Raw genomic sequence first — 25815 nt, 5'->3', positions numbered from 1 at the left:
AGGGGAGCTCCACAACGGGGACCCGTGGAGACGTCAGCGACACAGACACGTCCTCGGAAGGGAGCTCCCTTGTGGTGGCGGCAACATCCGTGCCCACCGCTACAACAGGTACAGCTGCCACCCCGTGCACCAGCTCCGCCCTCCAAGCAGCCCCTCAGCGTTCGCCCCGTGCCCACTCGGCCAGGAAGGCGGGCATCTCCTTCGCCCCAGGCACCTCAGGCCCTGCCCCAGTTACCCCTGCTGCCCTCAGTGAGGAGATCATTGACCTCCTCCAGACGCTCATTGTTGGGCAGTCTACCCTTTTGAATGCCATCCAGGGTGTAGAAAGGGAGGTGCACCGGAGCAATGCATACCTGGAGGGCATTCATTCGGGTCAGGCTGCCCATCAGCGATCGTTCAACGCTCTGGCCTCAGCACTGACGGCAGCCATTGTCCCTGTCTCCTGCCTCCCCCCTCCAATTTCCTCATCCCAGTCCCACTCCCCTGTTTCTATGCCTATCCCAGCCACACCTACAGACCAGCCTGCACACACATCAACACCCAAGGGCAGCTCATCCAGACATAAGCACCACAGATCACACAAGCATTCACACATGCAACATCCACATGCAGACATGCCAACAGCCACTGCCTCCTCTGTGTCCCCCTCCTCCTCGTCTCCCTCCTCCCTCCCTGTGACGTCTCCACTCACACCTGCATGCACACCACCATCAGCCAGTACGTCCATCACCAGCACACCCACCAGAACACTCCGCACACGTGCAGTCACCACCCCCACTGCCATTTACACGTCCCCTGTGTCCTCTCCCAGTGTGTCTGTCACCCCCTCTTCCAAACCACACAAACGCAGGCAGCCACCCACCCAACAGCCATCCACCTCACGACAGCCTCCGTCACAAGCACCTGCACCCAAAGACAGCACACTTGACTCTCCTACAACCACATCCTCTTCCTCCACTCCCATACCCACTGCACCTACCCTTCCCACTGCTCCTAAAAAGTTTTTCCTCTCCAAAATTAACCTCTTTGCATCACCTGACCCACCCGCTCCATCTCGTAAGAGTCCAAACAGCACCTCAGCCACCACAAGCCCTGCACCTACAAGGACCATAGTCCAGGGCTATTGGAGTCCACCAGCTTCTAGGGCAGCAACATCGGCCAGCAGCAAGGGGACAGCCAGCCCACCCCCTGGGAAAAAAACGAAAAAAGGGAAGGGCCGGCGCGAGAGGCCAGAGACGGCAGCCCCCAAAGGCAATACCCTGGCACCGTCACCTGGCACATCCACAAAGGGAGGCAAGGGCCCCAGAGAATTGGCGAAGGAGGGCAAGGGCAGCAGGGCGGACATTTCCGGCAGCAGGCGAGCTGCCCAGGAGGGCCCCACCAGCCCCATTTCAGGTGTGAAGGAGGGCACCCACGGGCCCAGGACTACAGCACAGGAGGGCCCCGCAAGCGAAAGGTCGGATGGCGACTGAGCGGAAAATATTGGCCCGATCTGGTTCCCTGGGAACACATGTCAAGCACCACTGAACAGGGCCCCGCCGTGACAAGCACCGCTGAACAGGGCGCCGCCGTGGCAAGCACCGCTGAACAGGGCCCGCCGTGACAAGCACCGCTGAACAGGGCCCCGCCGTGGCAAGCACCGCCGAACTGGGCCCCGCCGTGGCAAGCACCGCCGAACAGGGCCCCGCCGTGGCAAGCACCGCCGAACTGGGGCCCGCCGTGGCAAGCACCGGCGAACTGGGCCCCGCCGTGGCAAGCACCGGCGAACTGGGTCCCGCCGTGGCAAGCACCGCCGAACTGGGCCCCGCCGGACAAGCCCCGCCGAACAGGGCCCCGCCGTGACAAGCCCCGCCGAACAGGGCCCCGCCGTGACAAGCCCCGCTGAACAGGGCCCCGCCGTGACAAGCCCCGCTGAACAGGGCCCCGCCGTGACAGGCACCGCTGAACAGGGCCCCGCCGTGACAGGCACCGCTGAACAGGGCCCCACCGTGACAGGCACCGCTGAACAGGGCCCCGCCGTGACAGGCACCGCTGAACAGGGCCCCGCCGTGGCAAGCACCGCTCCGCTGGGCCCTTCCTGTCAAGCACCGCTCCGCTGGGCCCTTCCTGTCAAGCACCGCTCCGCTGGGCCCTTCATCTCAAGCACCGCTCCGCTGGGCCCTTCATCTCAAGCACCGCTCCGCTGGGCCCTTCATCTCAAGCACCGCTCCGCTGGGCCCTTCATCTCAAGCACCGCTCCGCTGGGCCCTTCATCTCAATCACCGCTCCGCTGGGCCCTTCATCTTAAGCACCGCTCCGCTGGGCCCTTCCTGTCAAACACCGCTCCGCTGGGCCCTTCATCTCAAGCACCGCTCCGCTGGGCCCTTCCTGTCAAGCACCGCTCCGCTGGGCCCTCCCTGTCAAGCACCGCTCCGCTGGGCCCTCCCTGTCAAGCACCGCTCCGCTCGGCCCTTCATCTCAAGCACCGCTCCGCTGGGCGCTTCCTGTCAAGCACCGCTCCGCTGGGCCCTTCCTGTCAAGCACCGCTCCGCTGGGCCCTTCATCTCAAGCACCGCTCCGCTGGGCCCTTTTAGTCTACTAATAATTGCACAAGCTTATTATCCTGTTCTTGATGAAAGTCTAAATGTTATAATATGCTGAAAATACTAATAAACTGATTTTCGAAAAAACAAATGACTTATTTATCTTCACTACATCTTAACACAAAACTCTCACCCTGTCTCACTTACATATTCCAAGCCACATGTGCAGAGAATCAGGTTGATCAATCAGACGTACAGCAATTTGTCACTTCCTTCAGGACAACCTGTATTCCTTTATAGTCAATCTTAGAGGCTTCTATAGGCCCATCTCAGGCATGGCAGTGCCCACATTCTTGGTTACGACACACTAGATTTTGGCCAGTAACAGACCTTTGACAGTAATCACCCACAACTCAATAATCAGTTTCACCAAACTATTTCTGAGATTGCTGCTCCTACATAAGGCAATTACAGATTTAGGTACTTTCATCTCACCATCATTGATATTAAGTATGTGCCATTGGGAATATGTAATCTCTCTGACTTTTTAGCCTAAATTAGTGTGGCAGGTGACACATACTATACAGTCATTCCGTTCTTTTATTCTGTCTTGGAGCCTGGCATCTCTAATATGGCTCTCTTAAATGAACCACGGACCAATTGTTTAGGAGATCCTCTCCTTATCAACTTATCCTTTAATACCTTTGCATTTAATACATATTCCTACATGTTGGAACAGTTTCTTCTGATTTGAAGAAATTGGCTAAAAGGTATCCCTTGTTTTGGCACTGAGGATGAAAACTCTGGAAATGAATTAGGGTGTTTTGAGCCGAAGGCTTGGTATACAATAAAACCTCAAGCTTTTGCTCATGCAGTGGTGGCTCCTTCATTAAGGCTAAGGAGCGTTGCCCCACTGCTCTTGCCACAGTGAAAACATGAAAAATTAAATTATAAGAACACACGTTATTATCATTTTAGTCTTCCTTCCCTCCTTGAGCCGAGTCTAGATCAGGACAGGCCCGCCATCCTGATGGACAGCTGCAGCAAGGAGGAGGAATGGTGGCACTGCTGCAAGTGCGCATGTCAGTTTGACCAGCCATTTTAGGACTACCAAGCCGACATGCACTCTTAGATCTCTCCACCAGAGTTGTTCTTTTCAGCTGGATGGAGAACAGGCACAGGGTTGTAGTCCCTTAGTGAGCACCGAACCAGGGCACTCTGACCAATCCCAACACGGCTCTCATGCTGGCTAATACCAGCATGAGAGCAGTGTCTGGATTCACGTAGGTGAGCTTTTGGACTGCCAAGGGTCGAGGAGAAGAGGTGCAGAAAAGCACTGAGGTGGCAGATGGCAGGTAAGCATTATTTTTTTATATTTGTCTCGATGCGCTGGCCCCTGCACCGCCCCCCTGCGCAGTCAACACCGCTTCAATACCACAGCAGCCACCACTGGGAGCAATGCTCTATAAAAATATCAAGGGATTCACCTTATTCCTGCTAGAAATAGGTGAGATTTTCAAATTATCACACAGATTAATTCAAGAAAAAAACAATAGCCTTCTTCACCGTGCCAGACAAAAAAGATGTCATCAATCAGTCGTTACCACTGCTTCATGTTTTTAAAAAAACTGGGCAGTCTCATTATATACATTTTTTTTCTTAAAGAGACCGATATAAATATTAGCAACACTGGAAACACAGGCCAGATTCACACTGACCCCTTTCACTTGTTTATGTAATTCATTATCAAATTCAAAGAAATTCCTATATGCTTACACGTGTGTGTTAGGCCACTGCCTCCATAGGAAGAGTGTTTTTAGTTTTAATAATGACCTTGAGGTATTTTCACAAAATTTCCTAAAAAATATGTTTATCCATCTCATCCCCTTCCAGGAAAGTTCTGGGGTAATTCTTCATGCAGAGACCTAGACAAAGGGAGTTGGCCTCAAATATGTTTTTCCCATAGAAGTTTTGGAAGCAATAGAGAAAAAACAGCTGATAGGAATTATAGTTAGATGTTTACGCATGAAGTGTGCTCTTTGTTATCTTGAGCCTTTTTTGAGAAATTAACATTTAAATTGTAGTGATATCTGGATCATTGGCCCCACAGGTGAGAGTTAAAAAAATAGAGCATTCTGATTGGCTAAGATGGGTTTTCTAATCATCACCTTCAGTCCTGTGGGCCTCAGCAATCTATCTGGTTAGCTGCAACATGGGAAAAACATTGTGGCCTTCAATTCAGGACTCAGGGACTCGATCTCCTTGTCCTAAGTAACGAAAAAAAATAAGGTACAACATGGAAGGATAGGAGTACCTTTACCCTGTGGCTCCTGTGTCCCTCAAGGACCTCCTCAGGGTCTAAATAAAACAACTGTGCAGCTGGTCCTGTGGGAATCCAGCAGGACTCAGCACAGCCCCCAACATAGTGCCATGTGGCTCCCATGGGACATATGGTACTTTGAGACCAAGCAATGTTCAACAAATGAAGCTTGTGTGGTCTCACAGTACCGCTGGTGGCATTTTCACTAGTGGAACCATGGGAGCACCATGGTAGCACAAACAAAAAATAAAAAAGTAAACAAGAGGAATGTGGGGTGGGTGTCTGTGAATTGCACAAATTCTTCCTGTCAGCTTTTGTGTATTTGATATTTGGGATGACTACAGTATCACACAAGAAAATCTGATCTAATTAGTTAGGTGTGGCTTTTTTGAGACCATATAGCGTTATGGTCTCCTATTTCATAGGATTGGTCTCCTATTTCAACACTTCTCTGAGATGTGGAAGCACAGAGAACCTACGTGGTTAAGAAACTGATTTTTTTTTAGTAGGATTTCAATTTAGCCTTCTCTGGTCCATTTCCATTAATCAGGCTCTTTATGTTGGGTGATGCAGGGGAAGTCTTCTAAGTAGGCTGCAAGAGTGGAAGTAAAAATATGTGAAACCCCTTGGTTGACAGTACTTCCATACTGGATTACCAAGTGTGGAATTCATTTTAGGGCTCTACTGTTACACCACGATATGGCCGCTATATGAGGACTTTGAGCTTTGGTTGATTGTGAGGCAATCTGCCACATTTACTGAATGGTTGTCATACAGTGCTCTTGAATGAACACTATACAGGACGCTGAGCATACCTAATGGCTACTTTTCTTCCCTAAGGCTTTTTGCCGTGGAAGATATGTGCAATGGTATTCAAAAAAACGTTTAAGTGTCCTGCGGTATGAAATCCATTCTAGTTGATGCAAATATAAGCTGTGTAAAGCAATCTCAGATTAATGGTAATATTACTTTAATGTTTAACACCTTTGTGTTTATTGTGGAGGTTTGGAGTGCCTACTATCCGCAAACTATCATTAATTTATAATTTCTACTGAATAAGATTCCATATAATAGTTTTTATATTTATTGGAAGTGGAATTGTACTACAAACTTCTTATAGCTTTGGATTTTACATACACTCAGAAGTTGTCTGAGGAAGACAATCAGTAGTATTCACCAAACCACAGTGGGGCAGAGTGAAATATACCATTGTTACTGTAATAGCCAATGTAGACAATTCGATCCTCATACTGCTGGAGGCTCCAATTAATGACAGCTCAAATGACAAATGCAAGCTTTTACAGTGTCAAGACTGCTAACTCTGCAATATTTTACAACAATGAGGGACATCGTATTCCATCTACCTGTTAAAAAGAAATGGAGGTTACAGGTTAAATATAGGGGTAAAATGTGGAATCGCCAGAGAAATCTGCATCACAATTACAGATTCCGCCATTATTCCGCCACTCTCAGGTCCCTCAGAAGACCTCTGTAATTAGGCCGGGGCAAGCAGACTGGATGGTAGGAAGAAATTCTAAAATCTAGGATCTGATTTGGGTCCTAATGACACTCAAGTAAGCAGGAGGCTTTACAAGACTTGTCAGAAATCATGATAGATTAATGGATCAAGCTGCAAGCCAGCTAAGAGTAAAATAGTCGGACAATATTAGTAATAGCGTGAGGATGTGTGATGAACAATATTTGGTGTGTGTTGGAGGCTGGTTATTAGTAGAGGTAAGTTCACATCTACCACTAACAATAATGTTCCCAAGCCAATGTTAGGTCCAGTCAAGGTCTCAAAACATTAGCACCTGGCTCAACCCCTGGTAGCTTGGCAACGAGAGGCAGGCTTAACTTAGGAGACAGGTATGTAAAGCATTTAAATACAACCATACAGTAAATAAGTAAGACACATCACATAATAAAAGTCCCACACCAATTTATAAAAATGGTAAATATTTTTAACCTTAAAATGACACTAAAATAAAAATAAAATCCTATATAGGGAACCGGAGGTATGAGTTTTTAAAGATTAAATAAAATATGTGCTTTCTAATGCTTAGAAATCAGTAGTGCTAACCGGGGACATCTGGGTGCACTTTACCGGGACAAAGTCAAAGCTTGAGGCCAACCCCGATGGAGCCGTGATTGGATACACTGGGCGGGAGGCCTCAGTCAAAATGTTATCTTTGCATTTAAAAACCTTTCTGAAGCTTTTCTCTGTCGATGTTGTGCAGTCCTCCTCAACAAGTAGATTTCGATTTGACATCATTAGACTGCTTTTCCACAAGGCCCCGGTCAAGTCCTGGAAGTCTGGAACTCCTGAGCTTTCAGCGGGACGAACCTAAAATTCAGGCCGTGTTGTGGTTGAAGTTAGTCAGCTTGACTCACGACGTCAGGTCAGTCCACTTCTGGAGCTTTCTCCAAAAGTTGCTCCAAATTTCTGGAACTTCTTCCTGAAGTTCCTCTTGAGGGTTCAAAGTGTCCAAAAAACAAATCCAAGGGTCTAGAGGTTCTGAGATGGTCCTTGGAAGTTCAGGACTACAATTCTCACAATGCACCTGGCCACATCATTAAAAGTCCACTGGACACACTCCAGGTTGGGGACATTTGTGATAGTTAATGCAGGCAAGCTCCGTTAACCTGTTGCTTTCAGGGAGTCCACTCCTGAGTCCTTTTTGAAGCAAGGAAAAGTCCTTCAACAGGAGCAGTACTTTAGAGTACAGTCCTTTGGGTTGCAGACCAGGGTTCTTGCAGGCAGTCCTTCTTCTTCTTCTTGTGGTTTCAAGCAGCAGCTATTACCTGCAATGCAGCTCAGCCGTATATATTCAATCACCTTGGGAGAGAATTAGGGGGGAACGTCTGTCCAATGAGATGCAAGGTGCCATACAAAAGCATGAGAGCTTCTTCCAAAGAGTGGCATTTTCTTGTCACATAAAGCACTGCACTTTAAAATCGAAGATTGGCTATTTCTCTCCAGAGGAGCAAGACCTGGTTAAACCAACATACTGGTGTGGCTCATTTCCATTAACATGCCATTAACACTCCCCCTCCAGACCATCTGGAAATCCTTTCCAGGGCCTGCTATCTATCTGTGAGGTCCAGGGTTAGAGGGTTACCCAGCCCCATTCCTGTCATGGCCTCTGCAGCTGCGGAACTCCCCCATCAGGTAACCTCTGCTCAGTGCAGGCCACTTATCACCTCATCAAGGCAGCCTGGCTAATCCTGTTAAGGCTGTCCAATCAGGAGAGGCCACTAGCAGGCTGGATTTTGGCTCATAGACTAACTTCTTGTCTGTATTAGTTATGATAAATTCAACAGTGGCAAGTTGTTGGATCTATCATTGCCAATCTTTTGAGTCCTTTCACAACACATTTAGGGCCAGATGTACGAAACGTTTTGCGACTCGCAAACGGCAAAATTTGCCGTTTGCGAGTCGCAAAACGCGTATCCCAATGCAGAAATGCATTTTGCGAGTCGTTACCGACTCGCAAAATGCATTTCAGACTCGCAAATAGGAAGGGGTGTTCCCTTCCTATTTGCGAGTCGCATTGGGATGCAATACCATTTGCGACCGCATATGCAGTCGCAAATGGCATCGCAGTTACCATCCACTTCAAGTGGATGGTAACCCAATCGCAAATTGGAAGGGGTCCCCATGGGACCCCTTCCAGTTTGTGATTGCACCCAAAAACATTTTTTCAGGGCAGGGAGTGGTCCAAGGGACCACTCCCTGCCCTGAAAAATACGAAACTAAAGGTTTCGTTTTTTTTTTGTAGTGCAGCTCGTTTTCCCTTAGGGAAAACGGGCTACACTTCAAAAAAAAAAAAACTGCTTTATTGACAAGCAGGTCGCTAACATGGAGGCCTGCTGACGTCAGCAGGCCTCCATGTTAGCGAGTGCCCATACTCGCAATGGGGCCGCAATTTGCGACCCACCTCATGAATATTCATGAGGTGGGTCATTGCGACCCCATTGCGAGTTGCAGTCGGTGTCTGAGACACCGTACTGCATAGCAATTTGCGACTTGCAAATTGCGAGTCGCAGGGACTTGCAATTTGCAAGTCGCAAATTGCTTTTTTCGTACATCTGGCCCTTAGCTCCTTCTTGCCCATACTTATGTGAAATGTTATCCTATTCAGCTAAATATCTACAATGAGGAAAAATTATATGGGCAGGTTTTCCCTCACACGAGGGCATATAAAACGTATTTTGTCCTTCCTTATAGTTACACGACACCCCACCCCTGGGGCACCTAGTGGAGACCTTGTGAGTGACTTATTTGTAGAAATATGGTAGATTATCACTTTGGAAGCACCTTTAATTCCAAGGTCGAATTTTCACATATTTTACTTTTCAAAGACAGTCTGCAAGGCAGGGCTGCCTTTACAAATGACAGAGGCAACACAGCAGTGCACACTCCATTGTAGGAAATCCCCTGGGCCTCTACATTTCCCTGCCCTATTATATACTAGGGACTAATTGGTAGTTTGAATCCCCATTGCCCTAATATATAGTGGGTATTCTGTTATTGCCAATTGCACTTGTACCACTTTACCATATGCCTTTTTCTTCGAGGATTGGCCCTGGCACTGGTTAGCAGAGCCCAGACCACAGTCAGGGTCAGTTACCACCAGTATCAGTCAGAAAAAGTGGGATGAACATGCTAAAAGGGTGACTTTCTCACAGTGTTTATCTAACTTTCATTGTTTTCATTTTTAACCTTTTGCTGCTAAGCTTCTCACCCCCACTCCCCCAGTTCTGAACCCTTTCTTGGCTATTTGGGGTAGTTCACACTTTTGTGTACATAAGCTATCCACACCAAATTTGCATCTTTTTTTCCAACATCTTGGGGATTCTAAAGGTGCCCCTGGTTTGTAAATTCCCCTGGAGTTGACTGAGAAGATAGGCAAAATATAGCAACATTTTGAATTCTTGGAGAAAAATAGGGAAAAAGTTCTCCAGATAAAAGTATCTGTTTTAGTCCTTAAAAGTAACCATCTTCCCAGCTTCCAGGAACATGCAGAGCTGAATCAGAAAACTAAATTTTGTACCACATGTTTAGCATTTTTCTAAGATGCAGTCTATTTGCCCTACTTTTTGTGCTTTAAACCTACTTCAAGTTTGTGGTGGAAAACAGTGAGAAACCCCTGGGTGAGCCAGAAAAGACATACATTTCTGAAAAGTGGTCAGAACTGTGAGTTTAGCAATGGGTCATATTTGTTGACCCCTCCAGGTTTCCCCAAAGAAAATAACTGTTGAAATAAAGAAATATTGAAAAGGTGTAGGAAAAAACTGACATTTGTGATGACATTTTCATCTGTAACTTTTTGTCACAATTGACAAAATCAATATACTGTTACGTCTGTTAGACCCTTCTGGTTGCGGGGATACATAGGTTTTGTAGGTTCTCCAGGAACCCAAGGTACCCAGAGCCAACAACTGAACTGCACTGTACAATGGTTTTTCATTAAGTACCAAGTTATAGCAAAATAGGCAGAGTGAACAATGGATATCAAGGAAAAGTATGTATTTCTGAAATGGGCACTAGATATAGAGTTTAGGAGCAGTGGTTATTTGTACATCTCTGAATTTGTGCATGCCGGTACTTTGACCTTTTTTTTTCAAAATGTCATCTTTAAAATACACTGGCTTATAATTGAAAGGCACAATTGCAGCAAAATCCAGGTAGTAATAAGAAATGTTCTACTATTCTGTGCTCCCAAAATTCTTCTGAGAAAAATGGTACCTCACTTGTGTGGGTAAACCAGCCCAAAGTACAACATGGACGGGTTGCATTTTTTCACCAAAAACTGGCCCTTTTTTCCAATGTGGGTAGCTCTACATTTTGCACCCTAGTACAGCCGCCACCTAGGGAAACCTAGCCAGCCTATATATTTTTGAAAACTGCACACGGAGGGGTAGCTAAAGTGGGCTAACCTGTGTGGGTCTCACCATGGTTTTTTCACTGAGAATCACTTGCAAACCTCACAATTTGACTAAAAAACACATTTTCCTCACATTTCTTTGATGGAAAGTTCTGGAAACTGGGGGGAGCCAATAAATGCCCTCCCACTCGGTCTTTCCCCAAGACTCCTAATAAAAATGGTACTTCACTTGTGTGGGTAGACCTGGAGCCTGCAACAGAAAATGGCCCAAAACACAACATGTATGCAGCATATTTTTCCACTGAAAACGGACCCTCTTTATCCGATGTGGGTAGCTCTAGATTTTGGACCCAAGCTCAGCAGGCACCTAGGGAAACCTAGCTAACTTTTTTAAAACTAGACACCTACGGGTATCCAGGGTGGGCCAAATTGTATGGGTCTTACCAGGTTTTGTTTTTCCCTAGAGTCCCTTGCAAACCTCAAACTTTGACTGAAAAACACATTTTCCTCACATTTCTGTAATGTAAAGTTGTGGTATCTTGGTGAAGGCACAAATTTCCTTCCAGCCGGCATTACCCCAGGTCTCCCAGTAAAAATGGTACCTCACTTGTGTGGGTTAGCTTAGTACCAGCAACAGGAAAAGGCCTAAAACGCAATATGGACGCATCCCATTTTTCCACTGATTTTCTGATGTAGACATCTCTAGATTTTGGATCCTAACTCAGCCGGCACCTAGACAAACTTAGCCAACCTTTACATTTTTTTAAACTAGACACCTTGGGGAATCCAGAATGAAATGACGTGCATGGATCCCATTAGGTTTTCTTTCCCACAATGCCCTAAAAACCTCAAACCTTACTTGAAATCATACATTTTTCTTATATATCTGGGATGAAAACTTCTGGAGTCCGCAGGAATCCACTAAAATCCTTCCACCCAACATTGTCCCACCTGTGCCAATAAAAACACTGCCCAACTTGTGTGGCTGGGCCTAATGCCGTAAGAGGAATGGATCAAATCAAGGACAATAGGAGTGCTTGCATGGAGACTCCTATTGACTTTGGTTAGATCCGTTCCTGTCGTTGAAACTAGGCCCAGCCACACAAGTGGGGGAGAGTTTTTATCAGTGGAGGTGCGGCAATGCTGGGTGGTACGAATTTTGTGGATTCCTCCGGATTCTCGAAGTTTCCATCACAGAAATGTAGGGAAAATGTGTGACTTCAGGCACTGTTGGAGGTTTGCAGGGTGTGTGTAAGAAAATAGTGTGAGGTGAATGTGAAGCACACCACTCTGGACTATCCCAGATGTCTGGATTTCAGAAGTGTCTGGGTCTGGTAGGATTTTCCAGGCGGCAGCCTACCCAAGCCCAAAAAGTGCAGCCGTTCACCATTGCAAGTGGGACATTACATGGAGTTAGCCAGACTCTCCTGCCCATATATAAAATCAACAGACAAAAGAGTCAAATTTCCTATTGCTTGCCATTGAGAAGAGATGCTTTAGTCCGCGGGGGGAGCAGAAACATTGCTGCCCCCTTCATCAGTTGGGGTGGGGGCATACATAATCACCCCCATGGTGGTGGGCAGCCCCTACACCTCTTTAAAAAAAAAAAAATGATTCCCTAGTGTCCAGTGGGCTTTTTTCCCACGAGGGGGCAGATCAGGGGTAATTACCACATTTACCCTGGGGGGGGGGGCAGAGAGACTGTACCCATTTTTTGGGGGGTGGGGAAATTGTCAGACCCAATCTGGACAGCCCCATCCCTAAACTTTTCTTTAAAAAATTCCTGGTTCCTAGTAGGCTTTGTCAGTACCACCGGGGTGCAGATCGGAGACAGAAAGAGTTGAGCTAGATTTATTTTGGGTGGGGGTATGGCCATGACTTTTGTAGGCACCCCACCTCTCTTTTATAAAAAAAATAAAAATCACTAGTATCTAGTGGGCTTCCCCCCACCGCGGGGTAGATCGAGGGTAATTACACCCATATGCTCCCCAGGGGCAGGAAGATTGTGCCCACTATTATATTGAGGTGAGGGCATTGCCATGTCCATTTGGGTAGCCCCCACCCCTATACTTTATGAACAAAAGTAGTCCGTGATGTCTAGTGCACTTTCTACCTCCTGGGGCGGGCCAGTTCAGGGGCTTTTTCCCCCATCTGCCCCCCTTGGGGAGGGGGGGCAGAAAGACTGAATTATTCCCAAACAATACTGAGGGAGCAAAACCCCTTGCCCAAGGGGCTGCTCCCCCATCCCTGATGTCTAGTGGGTGGAACCCTACTCGGGGATTGCCCTCCTTGGGCGAACCCCAAGCAAGGATCCACTTGGGAAAGGTACCATTAGAAAGGGAAGATTCTCCCCTTTCCAATGATACCTTTCCCATCTGAGATAGCCCCACGAGCACCGGTGCAGAAAAAGTGAAATGAGCAGATCGGCTCATTTCACTTTGGTTTTCATTGAAATGATGTGCGCACACCATGCGCTCTGACCGTCTTTTCAATGAAAACAAAGAAACAGTGCCGGAGTTGGGGAAGCTCTCCCCCAGCTCCCAAGGCTGTTTCTTTGTAAAATAAATCTCCCTGGTGCCAGCACCAGAGGGATTTCAAGTGCCATGTGCATGGTTGGCCGGGAGCTGTCCAACGCATATGAGCACTGCAGCGTCTGACTGCTCCCGGACTTCCGACGCACCAAACCGGTTAATTGTCGAGATGTTTATTATTATGATGATAATTCTTGCTCATATGATCTGCAAGGAAATAGCACATAATAAACTATAATACTTTACAAAATACCATTATTTGGGTGTGTAAAAATTCTGGGGTTCTGGGTGAAGCTCTCCTAATTCACCTGAGAGAGCGTAGCTTATATAATCAATATTAACATGAAATGTTTATGAACTAATGTGTAATAATGCTGCATAGAAAATGTATTAATGTATTTTGCTATAACGTGCGCTTGAAATGTGCCCACGGGGAGTGGCCGCCAACATATACGGGGACTAATGAAACTGACTAATAATGTTGAAATATTATATTATGATATGATTTATAATATTAATAATAGGTATAATTAAAGGCTTTTGCTAATAAATTATTCGGCCTTAGCTAGCATGGGTCGAGGCCTAGCTGGCTGACTCTCATAATAAATGTGTTTTTTTTTAACGTGCAGTGTGCTGACTTGCTGAAGGACATGAAGTCTTGTTTTTTCCAAACTAGAAGCTGAATGTAACTGTAGTAGATCCGTTCTAATGAAATTCGACTTACTCGTAGAAACATTTTAGCTGAATGCAACAGTGTAGATTAGTAGCAGGTACAAGGTCGCCTAAACCGGTACAAACAATGGAGCCCCTGACTGAAGATGTGCAAAGGACCACAAGACTGAAATCATACCAGACATTCCATCCGCTGAAGACGTCAATCATAAGGACCAATAAAATAAGGGAGAACTGTTATGGGGTGACAAATTTGATGAGCTAATTTGGAGACAATTGGATAAAGATAGTGGGGTGCAACCCCTTGTCCAACCAAATTTCAGGGGAATGTACAAGGAAAATGGGATAAAAACCCTAGACACCAGGAAGTAAATTAGACTAGAGAACAGGAGAGAATAGGGGAGAGTTAGGGGAGATGCTGATGCGATTTGCTATGACCCAGTCACTTTGTCACTCTGCATAAGAGACTTTGCTGTTTGGTTCTTAAAACCATTTTTGCCTTATATTGTCCGTTTACACTTTACCTCCTTATGAGGGAAGTGCCCCTTTTTCCCAGATTGCTGAAATTCTTGATGGCGAACCAACTGGTGCCCTGAGGACGAAGACCGAACCTGAGTGCTGACCCAAATACGGAGGGTAATTATATGACAATGAAATTGTAATTGTCTGTTTGCTTTTCCTTTCTAGGTACCAACTGCTTCTTTTGACAGAGACCATAGCTAGATGTTTTCTAAATTGGTGTTACTAAATTGTTTTGCATGAAGCCCAACATGCTAATGCTAATTCGAGGTTAGGAGAGGGGTTCACTAAACCAACGAAAATAGACAAATGACCAAATCTATGCTTTGTTGAATAACATTATGACAATACTCTGCTAAAGATAACCTATGCTGATGCTGTGTTATATTCTAATGTTTGTGATTCTTGCTTTGATGAAATCTTATCAGAATTGCCATATTGTGACTATGCTAATGTTTTTTTCTTGGTTTTGAGACTAATAAACTTGCTAGTAGAATTGTAATCAATAGGGAATAAACTTCACAAAATCATACTAAACTGGTGTGGTTATTCATGACTGAAAGGTCATGGTGGTTTGCGGGTTCTATTGAATGTCTTTGATTAATTTGAATTGTCGTATTACCACGTGGTTGTTGGTGATGTACGGACCCGTCATGGTCCAAGACTCCGGAGTATATTGACAAGTGTAGGAGACACTTGGGTTTATGTTGTAATTTGTGCCATTTAATAGGTCAATCGGGCGTGGTTGACAAGTCGGGTTTGAGTCAAATTGTGTGAGTGAAACCTTTGATGGAGATTTGGCAAGTTCTAAAGTGCACTAGAACAAACCATTGACAAGTCGAGAGTAGGATTTGCGGGTCGAATTCTGCTTGCGAGTGCGGGAGCTGAGAAGGAGAGAGTAGCGGCCGAGGCTTCAAGTGAAATCTCTGTAAAGTTCTGAAGCGATTGTGTTACCCTTCCTATAGTAAACCGGCAAATTTGTGTTTTGTTGTTAAAGGTGCTCGCAATATATTGCATTCGTTTGTATGTAAAGAGGACAAGCCGCAAGATTTTGTCAGTTGCAGTGTGTGTGAGTGTGACGTCAGTGGTGCCGCGCTGGGATAGGTCAGTTGCTGAGAGGGGTCGCGCACGGATTGGCAGCCGTCCGTGAGAGGCAATAGGTTGAGAAAAGTGGGTGAAGAGCGTTCTGGGAATTAAAAGTCACTTTCTGATTAGATTTTAAACAAAATAAAAGCTGCAAAAATGAAGTTTTTCAAGGCTTTAAAGAGTGCTTGGAAGGGAGATACATATATTATGGTGAGTGAAGGAGAGCCTACACCTCCTGAGGGTACTCCAGCATATATTGTAATGGAAGAAAAGGGAGTCGCGCCATGTCTTTGGATGAAGCAGTGGCGCAAATTAACAGAGAAGGAGGAATGTTTAGCGTTTCCAGAGCATGGAACGTTCAATACTAGAATTTTGGAGAACTTAAGGTGGATGTTAAGTGTACAAAAGCCGCCTCCTAGACCAGCCCAGTATGAGGCATTAACAGTCTGGTATTTAATGGCCATACGGCAAAGACAGCAAAAATTTGAAAGAAGAATGAAAAGGTCAGAAAAGACTTTAGCGGAGGCTAGATGGGACAATGAGAGCAGGATGTGGAGAAGAGGAATAGTTGACGGACTTAAATTGTTTCCAGCAATAACACAAGAAGATGAGACACAGGGAAAGAAAGCCACCTGTAAGACAGACAAGGGCTCTAGCAAGTCAAAGGAGACTCAGAGGTCTTTGGTAAATGAAGATGATTCAGACGACGAAGAATTTCTTAATCAGTTTTTACATGATCGTCCGCCACCATATGCCATAAATGATAATGCACAGAGCACTGGTGTGAGCTCTGAAGAACCAGCCCAGAGTAAGGGCGTCTCAAGTACAGTGCAGACAAGTGATACAGTTTTGATACAGAATGGTGTCAGTGTACCCACTGCGCCAGAGACACAGATACAATTGCAGCTGCCACAGATTCAAAGGATTTATCCAGATGTTCCAGTACTAGAGACAAATACAAGTCTGATGGTGCCGCCTGATCCGATATACACAAGATCAAAGTTAGTGCAGATTGAGCCAACTCCGCAATTGCTGCCCCAACCGCAGCAACAGATGGTTCTGAGTTACAGTGGAGTTGCAGGACCGCAGTCAGTAACTACAGTACCCATGATGAATCGAGCTATGGGAGTTAATGCTCCACAGGGCTTGGGACCTGGACAGTCACCAGCCGCTATATCATTGCCGATTACTGTCGGTCGACCAGTACCGCTGTATGCGCAGGGTAAGCCTGGCATGTGTGATCAGGGAGTAATGACCCAAGAGGCAATAAGAGGAGGGTTCACAGGAACTCCCCAACTAATGACACCAAGAGAACAGACAGCAGAAGGACTCAGGTCTTTGTTGGACCTTAGTCCGATTGGGGCTCCTTTGGAAACGATGAGGCAAGCAGGGTTAGGTGTGCTATCCCCACAGGTAATGAGTGCTAATACGTCACAGGCACCATTGATGCAGTCAGGAAACATTTCATTGCAAGGCTTTTCCGCGCAACAGTTGAATGAGTGGTTAGAAAAGCTCAACGCTTCACAAACTACTGCAGGGACTGCAGAGAAGTCAGAAAGGGAAGAATACCTGAATTTTGTGAGACTGGGTGTAGAAGCCATGGAACTAGTGGAAGGAACAATGGGAGTGAACCGATTAGAGTCATACACAGAAGCAGAATTAAGGTATCTGTGCCCCAAAATCACTAAAGAAGTGAGTAAGGTGCATCAGAGGTTGGCAAACTTGGCGGATAAATACAACATTGATATTGAGAATACTAAACATTTGAAAAGAAGCTATAGATTAGATTTCGACTCTAAAGATTTTGATCACATGAGGTCTACCGGAATGAAAGCGCATCTTTAAGAAATACTGCAAAGTGCTCAAATTTGGGGAGCTTTAGAAAAATGGGAAGGCAGATGGGCAAAGAAAAGAGATAAAGAGAAAGGAGATGGTCCGGAACCAAAGCAGGCTAAAGCTGCACCGGACACTGGAACAATAAAAATGTTACCAATGAGAGAAACAGCCGGAGGGATTCTAGTCCATGTGCCATGGTCTAAGGGAGACAACCTGTCATTCACAAACGATTATCCCAGGTTGAGGGAGAAGCCAATAGAATGGTACCAGCAGACGGACAGATTTGTGAAGCTGGCAAAATGTCTCTGGGAGGACTTGAATACCCTGTTTGAGATTATAGTTCCACCTGACTTATGGCTTGAGTGCAAGAGAGGTGTGGACTGTCCGACACAGGAACCGGCGAGGGATAAGGTGACTGGAGCACCGTCCGAGGAGGTGATGAAGTATTATCATAAAGTGATTGAGTTTTTGAAGCAGAAAGTGTCGCCGAAAGTAACTGATTGGCAGAAAATCGATCGAACATCACAGGAGGCCAAAGAATCGGTTCATGCCTACTATGAGAGATTGTTGAAGGCATTCAAACATTACAGTGATACTGAGGTCATTGAGCCGAAAGACATGAATCATCTTGTGTTCAGGTTTGTTGAAGGGCTGAGACCAGAGATTAGCCAGATGAGTAAGAATCATTTGATCTGTTGGCAAGCAAAGCCGATTGATGAGGTGTTGCAGTATGCAAAATACTGTAATGACGAGATTGAGTTGAAGCAGAGAAAGTTGAAAGAGAAGGTGATGGTGATGCAGATTAAGGCAGCGCAAGCAGGGATGCAGGGGAATGGAATACAACAGGTGGTACAACAGCAACCTCAAGGGAATGGCATGTTTCAGGCACAACCAAGAGGTCGAGGTTTTGTCAATCGTGGTCCAGACCTGAATACTGTTGTGGTTCAGAATGATGTGCAGGGGATGAAGTAGGTGTCATCATGTCATGCGTGCAGGGGCGTGGGGCATTGGAAGCGGGAATGCCCAATGGTGGTGCAGGATTGTGTTGTTCAACAAAGCAATGATATCGGTACCTTTCAAAATGTGTGGGGTTCCAAAATCAGGGGTCAAAATCAGAACTTCCAGAATAACATGGTACAGATGCAGGGGTTACAGCCCATGCAGCAAATGCAAATACCGCGTGTCCAACAAACACAGATCCAACAGGCACAACAGGAGATTCCCATGGTACCTAGACAGCAAATGGAGATACCATTAGCTCCAATGGGACAGCAACAGGTGATGCTTCCTCAACAGGTCACAGGCCAAACGATGAGTCAAAATAAAAAAGTACAGCAGTTTCCATTGCGTGGTGAGGATGGAATAAACGATGAATGGTCGGATGATTGTTCAGACAGTGAGGAGTGCAGGCTTGTAGCGTCCCTAGAAGTAGATCAGAGGGAAAGGTGATGGGTCATAAGGTTTCGTTCCTAGTTGATACAGGAGCTACACGCTCTACAGTCAGAAGTGCAGAGGTTCCGAAATTGCCACTTTCAGGGCGTACCATAAGAGTGGTGGGAGTAGCAAATCAGTTCTTGACAAACCCAATTACACATCCGGTCCAAGTTAAAATTGGCAACTTCCAGGGATTACATAAATTTGTAGTCTGTGATTCGAGTCCCGTATCCCTACTGGGAAGAGACTTACTGTGCAAAACGAGATGTTCGATTACCTGTTCCAATTAAGGGATTGAGGTCCAGACAAACAGTGATGAGGAAGGGGACGATGGACAATTTTCAGAGTTAGAAACGGAGATTGCAAATCAGGAATACCCTTTAATAACCTTATTCCCAATGCTTACAGTGACAGACTTACCACCTGAGTTGCAGGGGACAGTGACAGAGAAAGTGTGGGACCTGACTGGAAAGGAAGTGGGACTAATAAAAGGAGTAGAACCGGTCAAAGTACAGGTAAAGCCGAATGCAGTGTTTCCCAAGGTGCCGCAGTACCACATGGCACAAGATATCCTCATTCAAGTAGCGCAAATAATTGCAGACTTTGTGAAGCAAGGGGTTCTGAAAGAAGTGCTGAGCAGCCCGTGTAATTCATCAATAATGGGTTTGAAAAAGCCTTGTGGGAAGGTTCGAATTGTGCAGGACTTGAGGAAAATAAATGAGATTGTGGTAAAATGCTGCCCCTTAGTGCCAAATCCAGCAGTGATCATGTTTCAGGTTCCATGTGATGCAGAGTGGTTCACAGTTGTGGACTTGTCTCAAGCATTCTTTTCGGTGCCTCTTCATGAGGATAGCCAATTTCTATTCAGTTTCAAATTTCTGGATAAGGTGTACAGTTGGTGCAGTATTTCTAAAGGGTTTTCTGAGTCACCTTCCATCTTCAATCAGATATTGAAGAAGGACTTGGAGTCGCTAGAACTGCCTTTCAGTTCAACTCTAGTGCAGTATATTGATGATTTGTTAATTGCGTCCAGAACAAAAGACGACTGCAGGTATGACACAATTGCCTTGCTGAACCATTTGGAAAAGAACGGACATAAAGTGTCCCCAAAGAAGCTGCACTACTGTCAGAGAGAGGTGAAGTACTTAGGTCACCTGATTGAGAAAGGGTCAAGAAAAATATCCAAAGAAAGAGTGACAGCCATACTGCAGATGAATCCCCGACAACCAAGAGAGATGTCAGAATGTTTTTGGCAATGGTGGGCTACTGTCGTCAGTGGATTCCCAAATTCTCGATTATCTCTAAACCATTGGTGAAACTGACAGGCAAGGAAATTCAGGATGACCCGGTTTACATAACCTTGTCCGAGAAAGAGATTAAGGCATTCATGGAATTGAGAAAATGTATGTGTAGGGCACCAGCTTTAGATATGCCTGATTATACGAAGCCTTTTATACTGTTTTGCCAGTAACGTGATGCATGTTCTTTGTCTGTTTTAACACAGGTCCATGGAGGTGCAAACCGCCCAGTAGCATATTTTTCAGCTACATTGGACCCAGTCGCAGCAGCCTTACCGGGTTGTTTGCGTGCAGTTGCAGCAGTTGGTCAAAGCCTCACACAGTGTGAAGGCATAGTGATGGGACATCCCTTAACAGTAATGGTTCCTCTTTCGGTTGGAATTCTGTTAACCCGAACTAAGACACAGCATATGACAAATGCTAGGTTGACTAAATACGAGACCATTATACTGGGGTCTCTAAATGTGTCCCTCAAGAGATGTACTGTATTGAACCCGGCAACCTTGCTTCCTATTGAAAATCCAGACATTAATGATGCTGAGGAAGTAGAACATGATTGTCTTGAGCTAACAGAACTATGCACCAAACCAAGACCTGACATCAAAGATACCCAATTGGAAGAAAATGACTACATTATGTTTGTTGATGGTTCATGCTTGAGAGACTCAGTAGGAGTACTGAGAGATGGAAATGCCGTGTGTACAATCACCAGTATTTTAGAAGCTTCGGGCTCGAAAGAGTGTACTCTGCTCAAGTGGCTGAATTAATTGCCCTTACTAAGACATGCCACGCAGCTGAAAACCTGAAAGCCACTATCTATACTGACAGTAGATACGGATTTGGAATTGTACATGATTTCGGCCAACTATGGTCTCAGAGGGGTTTCATGACCTCTTCTATTTCACCAGTGAAAAATGGCGAAAAGATTAAGGATTTGTTGCATGCGATACAGTTACCTCTTGAAATTGCCGTGGTGAAATGCAATGCTCATGTTAAGTCACAAGACTTTGTGTCAATGTGAAACGGCTATGCAGATCAAGTCGCAAGGTTTTGCGCATTGAACTGTATATCGTTCCTAGATCAGTGGGAATTGATACCTGAAACTGAGAATTAAACATGTTTGAATTTTGCATTAACGGTGGTTGACACATTAGATGAGCTAAAATCACTGCATGGACGTGCTGGCAAAGAAGAGAAAAGCTCCTGGCAGAGAATGCACTGTGTACAAAGACCTGATGACTTATGGGTCTCAGAGGAGGGGAAAATGGTTTTGCCAAACAGTCTTCTGTCACAGTTTGCGAGGTTCTATCATGGCCAAGCCCATATAGGTAGAGACGCAATGATCAGGTTGTTCAAAATCGATTGGTTTAATTCAGAATTCAGACAAGCTGCAGAGGTTATCTGTCACAGGTGCATCATCTGTCAACAGATGAATGCAGGGAAAGGGACGGTGGTGAATATGAGCCACGTTGGGAGAGCTGGTGGTCCATTTAGCAGGAGAGTTGAACCCGTAACAGACCCTGAAGGCGAAGGGGAAGAAGCAGAGGGAGGTCAAATTGCACTGACTCCTCCTGAGCCGCTTGCAGGTCCATCAAGAGAAAACACCATAGCACAAGAGGAGGGCACTGTTCAATGTTCTGATGGGCCAGGCAGGAAGAAAACACATAAAGGAGATAACTGGCCGAAGCCACAAGCTGCAGGAGAGAAAGTGGTCCCTTGCAATACAATAGAGGAAGAAGTTGACACAACCAGAAAAGAAGATCTCAGTGAAGGAGAGTTACAAAGTGAACGCAAACTGAAAAGAAAAAGAGGCGCAAACAGAAGGTACGCAGGTCCTGAATGAGCATATGCAACAACAGCTGAATGGCAACAGGAATTCTTGGCATTCTGTTTTGATCCAGAAGTACCAGGTCAATTCTACAGCACCTGAATTCAACTCTAGAAAGAGACTGTGTTAAAATATTGAAATTAAAATCGAAAGCTGAAAAGCTGAGAAAAGAGACTGATAAATTACCGGATGTGACACTGTTAACCTGAATTGACTCTGAAAACTGATTATGACAGCTGCTAACCTGATTTGACAAAGGGGTCCTGGAATGAGTGAACCGCTGTAAATACTCGCAGAGAGACTTTTTGCACTAGAAGAAAAAAAAAAAAAGAGAGCTTTATATCGTGCTCAAGTTGATTGTTTTGCTTTGTATTATTCTGCTATCTGTTTCTTTACAGATCATGAGTTACCCTAAAAGTAAGAGTAAAAAAGGTAAGATGTGTGGTTGGTTGAGTTTTATTCTAGGTATTGTATGTGCAATAATAATTATAGGTGTGATTGTGGGAATGCCATTGATGGATAAGAAAGCGACTAACAATGCTTCAAAACCTGAGACTGCTACACTAACACCATGGGAGAAGTTTGAGCAGGATGCAAAATACTTGCATGAGGGAACTAACTCAAAAGGGGAACTATCTACTAATGTCTTCTATCGCTTGCTGAATGAGTATGTCGACACACAATGGATGCAAAGAATTGTTATGTGTGCACAAAGCATCCTTCGTCAGTACAAGAAGGAGTTACATACCATAGTCTGCCACTTACGTACGGGATAAGCTGTAGTTTGCTGTTTACAAGATTCTATAATCAAGAGCATGTGCAATACTTGTATTCTAACTTAGATGTAGTATTTTCCTTTGTGCCCGTTATTGAGTTTCTAAATAAATTAGCTAAAGAACACAGCATAAAATTAGTTAGGGGTTTCTTTGAGCCGATACTGACATTTGGAACAGCTTATGCACACCGCAATAATTTAACCTACTTACTGCCTGTAGAGAAGAGCTTCTTAGATCACACTGATGATAGATGAAAGGCATTAAAGGAAAGACTAGAAAAAGGATTAGAAAAACGCACGCTTGCAGATGATTATGCTTACACTGCTATAAAGACACAGGGCAAGTTAGCTATAGACACATTACATGTAGGTAGGCTTTGTATATATAGGCCGAAATCTGAGCATGACACTTTATTTGTGGGAACGAGTGAATGCAGGCATGTGTTTTTGTTTCAGAGTAAATGGACATTTATGTTAAATGGACAGGATCCAGCGATCCCTGGGATCTATTATATATGTGGACTTAATGCTTATTACTGTCTTCCTAAAGGATGGTATGTGACATGTTATTTGGGAATAGTTTTTCCCAAGATTTACCAGATTGATGACTTAAAGCAAATTCCTAAAAAGTCTGAATTACAACACACTAGACAAAAGAGATAGGCAACGGCTGCTGTCGTTGGTGACATATTTGGAGCCATAATTCCTTCAGTAGGAGTTATTCTAAACTCCTTAAAGATTCGCAAGTTGTCTACTATTGTGGATAACATGCTGACAAACTTCACAGGGGCTATACTCCTGATGGATACTGAACTTGCTTCGGAAAGAGCTATGACTCTTCAAAACCGACTTGCTTTAGACATTCTTTTAGCAAAGAGTGGCGGAGTCTGTAAAATGCTTAATGAGCGCCATTGTTGTGCGTTCATACCAGATAACAGCAAAAAGATTAGAGGTATGCTTACTAACTTAACAAGAGATAGTGCAGATTTGAAGGAGCTGAAGGAACCTGGAGTTTGGGAGAAAGTTGGGAAAGGAATTACCAGAGTAGGGAATTGGTTTAGTAATATTTGGAATGGGGTTCTTGCAAAAATATTAGGGGGTTTATTGATTGTTCTGATTTGTTTATTGGGATTATAGTTATCATGTAAAGTTAATGAAAGAATTAAAAGAAATTTGGCAAAACAAAATAAATGAAGAAAATGAAAGGGAGAAAATGTTTAATGAAATTTGGGAAAGCTCACACAAAGGGGAAGATGTTGAAATGCGCATAATGCGGAAAGTGAAAGGTTAAGAAGGGAAAGGTTTGTGTGATGACAAGTGTCATCAGAGGAGGGACTGAGAGAGCGTAGCTTATATAATCAATATTAACATGAAATGTTTGTGAACTAATGTGTAATAATGCTGCATAGAAAATTTATTTATGTATTTTGCTATAACGTGCGCTTGAAATGTGCCCACAGGGAGTGGCCACCAACATATACGGGGACTAATGAAATTGAATAATAATGTTGAAATATTATATTATGATATGATTTATAATATTAATAATGGGGATAAGTAAAGGCTTTTGCTAATAAATTATTAGGCCTTAGCTAGCATGGGTCGAGGCTGAGCTGCCTGACTCTCACATTAAATGTGTTTTTTTTTACGTGCAGTGTTCTGACTGGCTGAAGGACAAGAACTCTTGTTTTCTCCAAACTAGAAGCTGAATGTAACTGTAGTAGATCTGTTCTCATGAAATTCGACTTGCTTGTAGAAACATTTTAGCTGAATGCAACAGGGTAGATTAGTAGCAGGTACAAGGTCGCCTAAACCGGTACAAACAATGGAGCCACTGACTGAAAATGTGCAAAGGACCACAAGACTATGAAATCATACCGGACATTCCATCCGCTGAAGACGTAAATCATAAGGACCAATAAAATACGTGAGAACTGTTATGGGATGACAAATTTGATGAGCTAATTTGAAGACAATTGGATAAAGATAGTGGCGTGCAACCCCTTGTCCAACCAAATGTTAGGGGAATGTACAATGTAAATGGGATAAAAACCCTTGACACCAGAAAGTAAATTAGACTAGAGAACAGGAGAGAATAGGAGAGAGTTAGGGGAGATGCTGATGCGATTTGCTATGACCCAGACACTTTGTCACTCTGCATAAAAGACTTTGCTGTTTGGTTCTTAAAACCATTCTTGCCTTATATTGCCTGTTTACACTTTACCTCCTTATGAGGGAAGTGCCCCTTTTTCTCCGATTGCTGAAATTCCTGATGGCGAACCAACTGATGTCCTGAGGACGAAGACCGAACCTGAGTGCTGACCCAAATACGGAGGGTAACTATATGACAATGAATTGTAATTGTCTGTTTGATTTTCCTTTCTAGGTACCAACTGCTTCTTTTGACAGAGACCATAGCTAGATGTTTTCTAAATTGGTGTTACTAAATTGTTTTGCATGAAGCCCAACATGCTAATGCTAATTCGAGGTTAGGAGAGGAGTTTACTAAACTGACGCAAATAGACAAATGACCAAATCTGTGCTTTGTTGAATAACATTATGATGATACTCTGCTAAAGATTACCTATGCTAACGCCGTGTTATTTTCTAATGTTTGTGATTCCTGACTTGATGAAATCTTATCAGAATTACCATATTGTGACTAAGCTAATGTGTTTCTTGGTTTTGAGACTAATAAACCTGCTAGTAGAATTGTAATCAATAGGGAATAAACTTCACAAAATCATACAAAACTGGTGTGGTTATTCATGACTGAAAGGTCATGGTGGTTTGCGAGTTCTATTAAATGCCTTTGATTAATTTGAATTGTCGTATTACTGTGAACTTTGACATTATTGATATATTGATTGACATGCTAATTAGCTATCTCACCCCAAGGTGTCTTCAATCAGGGTCAAAAGATTCATTGGCCTAAAACGAGTCCCAAAATGAGTAAATTAGTCATAAAGGGACGCGTTAACACACCTATAGATGTTAGAGATTCTCTGACAGGTTTGCCTGCCCTCCTAACACCCCCTACTGCACTAGAGCATGATTCAATGGGAGAAGTGGGAGACAACTGCCAGTTTTCCTTTTCTCCAAAAAA

General features: G+C 44.5%; 1 protein-coding gene across 4 annotated transcripts in view; it reads right to left on the bottom strand.

Annotated features, from left to right (window-relative positions):
- The window catches only part of VEPH1 (ventricular zone expressed PH domain containing 1), a 1200547-nt gene that overhangs the window by 38957 nt on the left and 1135775 nt on the right, over positions 1-25815 (bottom strand). The gene's annotated exons all lie outside the window — the stretch shown is intronic.

This window comes from Pleurodeles waltl, chromosome 11 (genome assembly GCF_031143425.1).
Source record: "Pleurodeles waltl isolate 20211129_DDA chromosome 11, aPleWal1.hap1.20221129, whole genome shotgun sequence".
NCBI classification, from domain to species: Eukaryota; Metazoa; Chordata; class Amphibia; order Caudata; family Salamandridae; genus Pleurodeles; species Pleurodeles waltl.
This window is presented reverse-complemented; position numbering and strand designations above follow the sequence as displayed.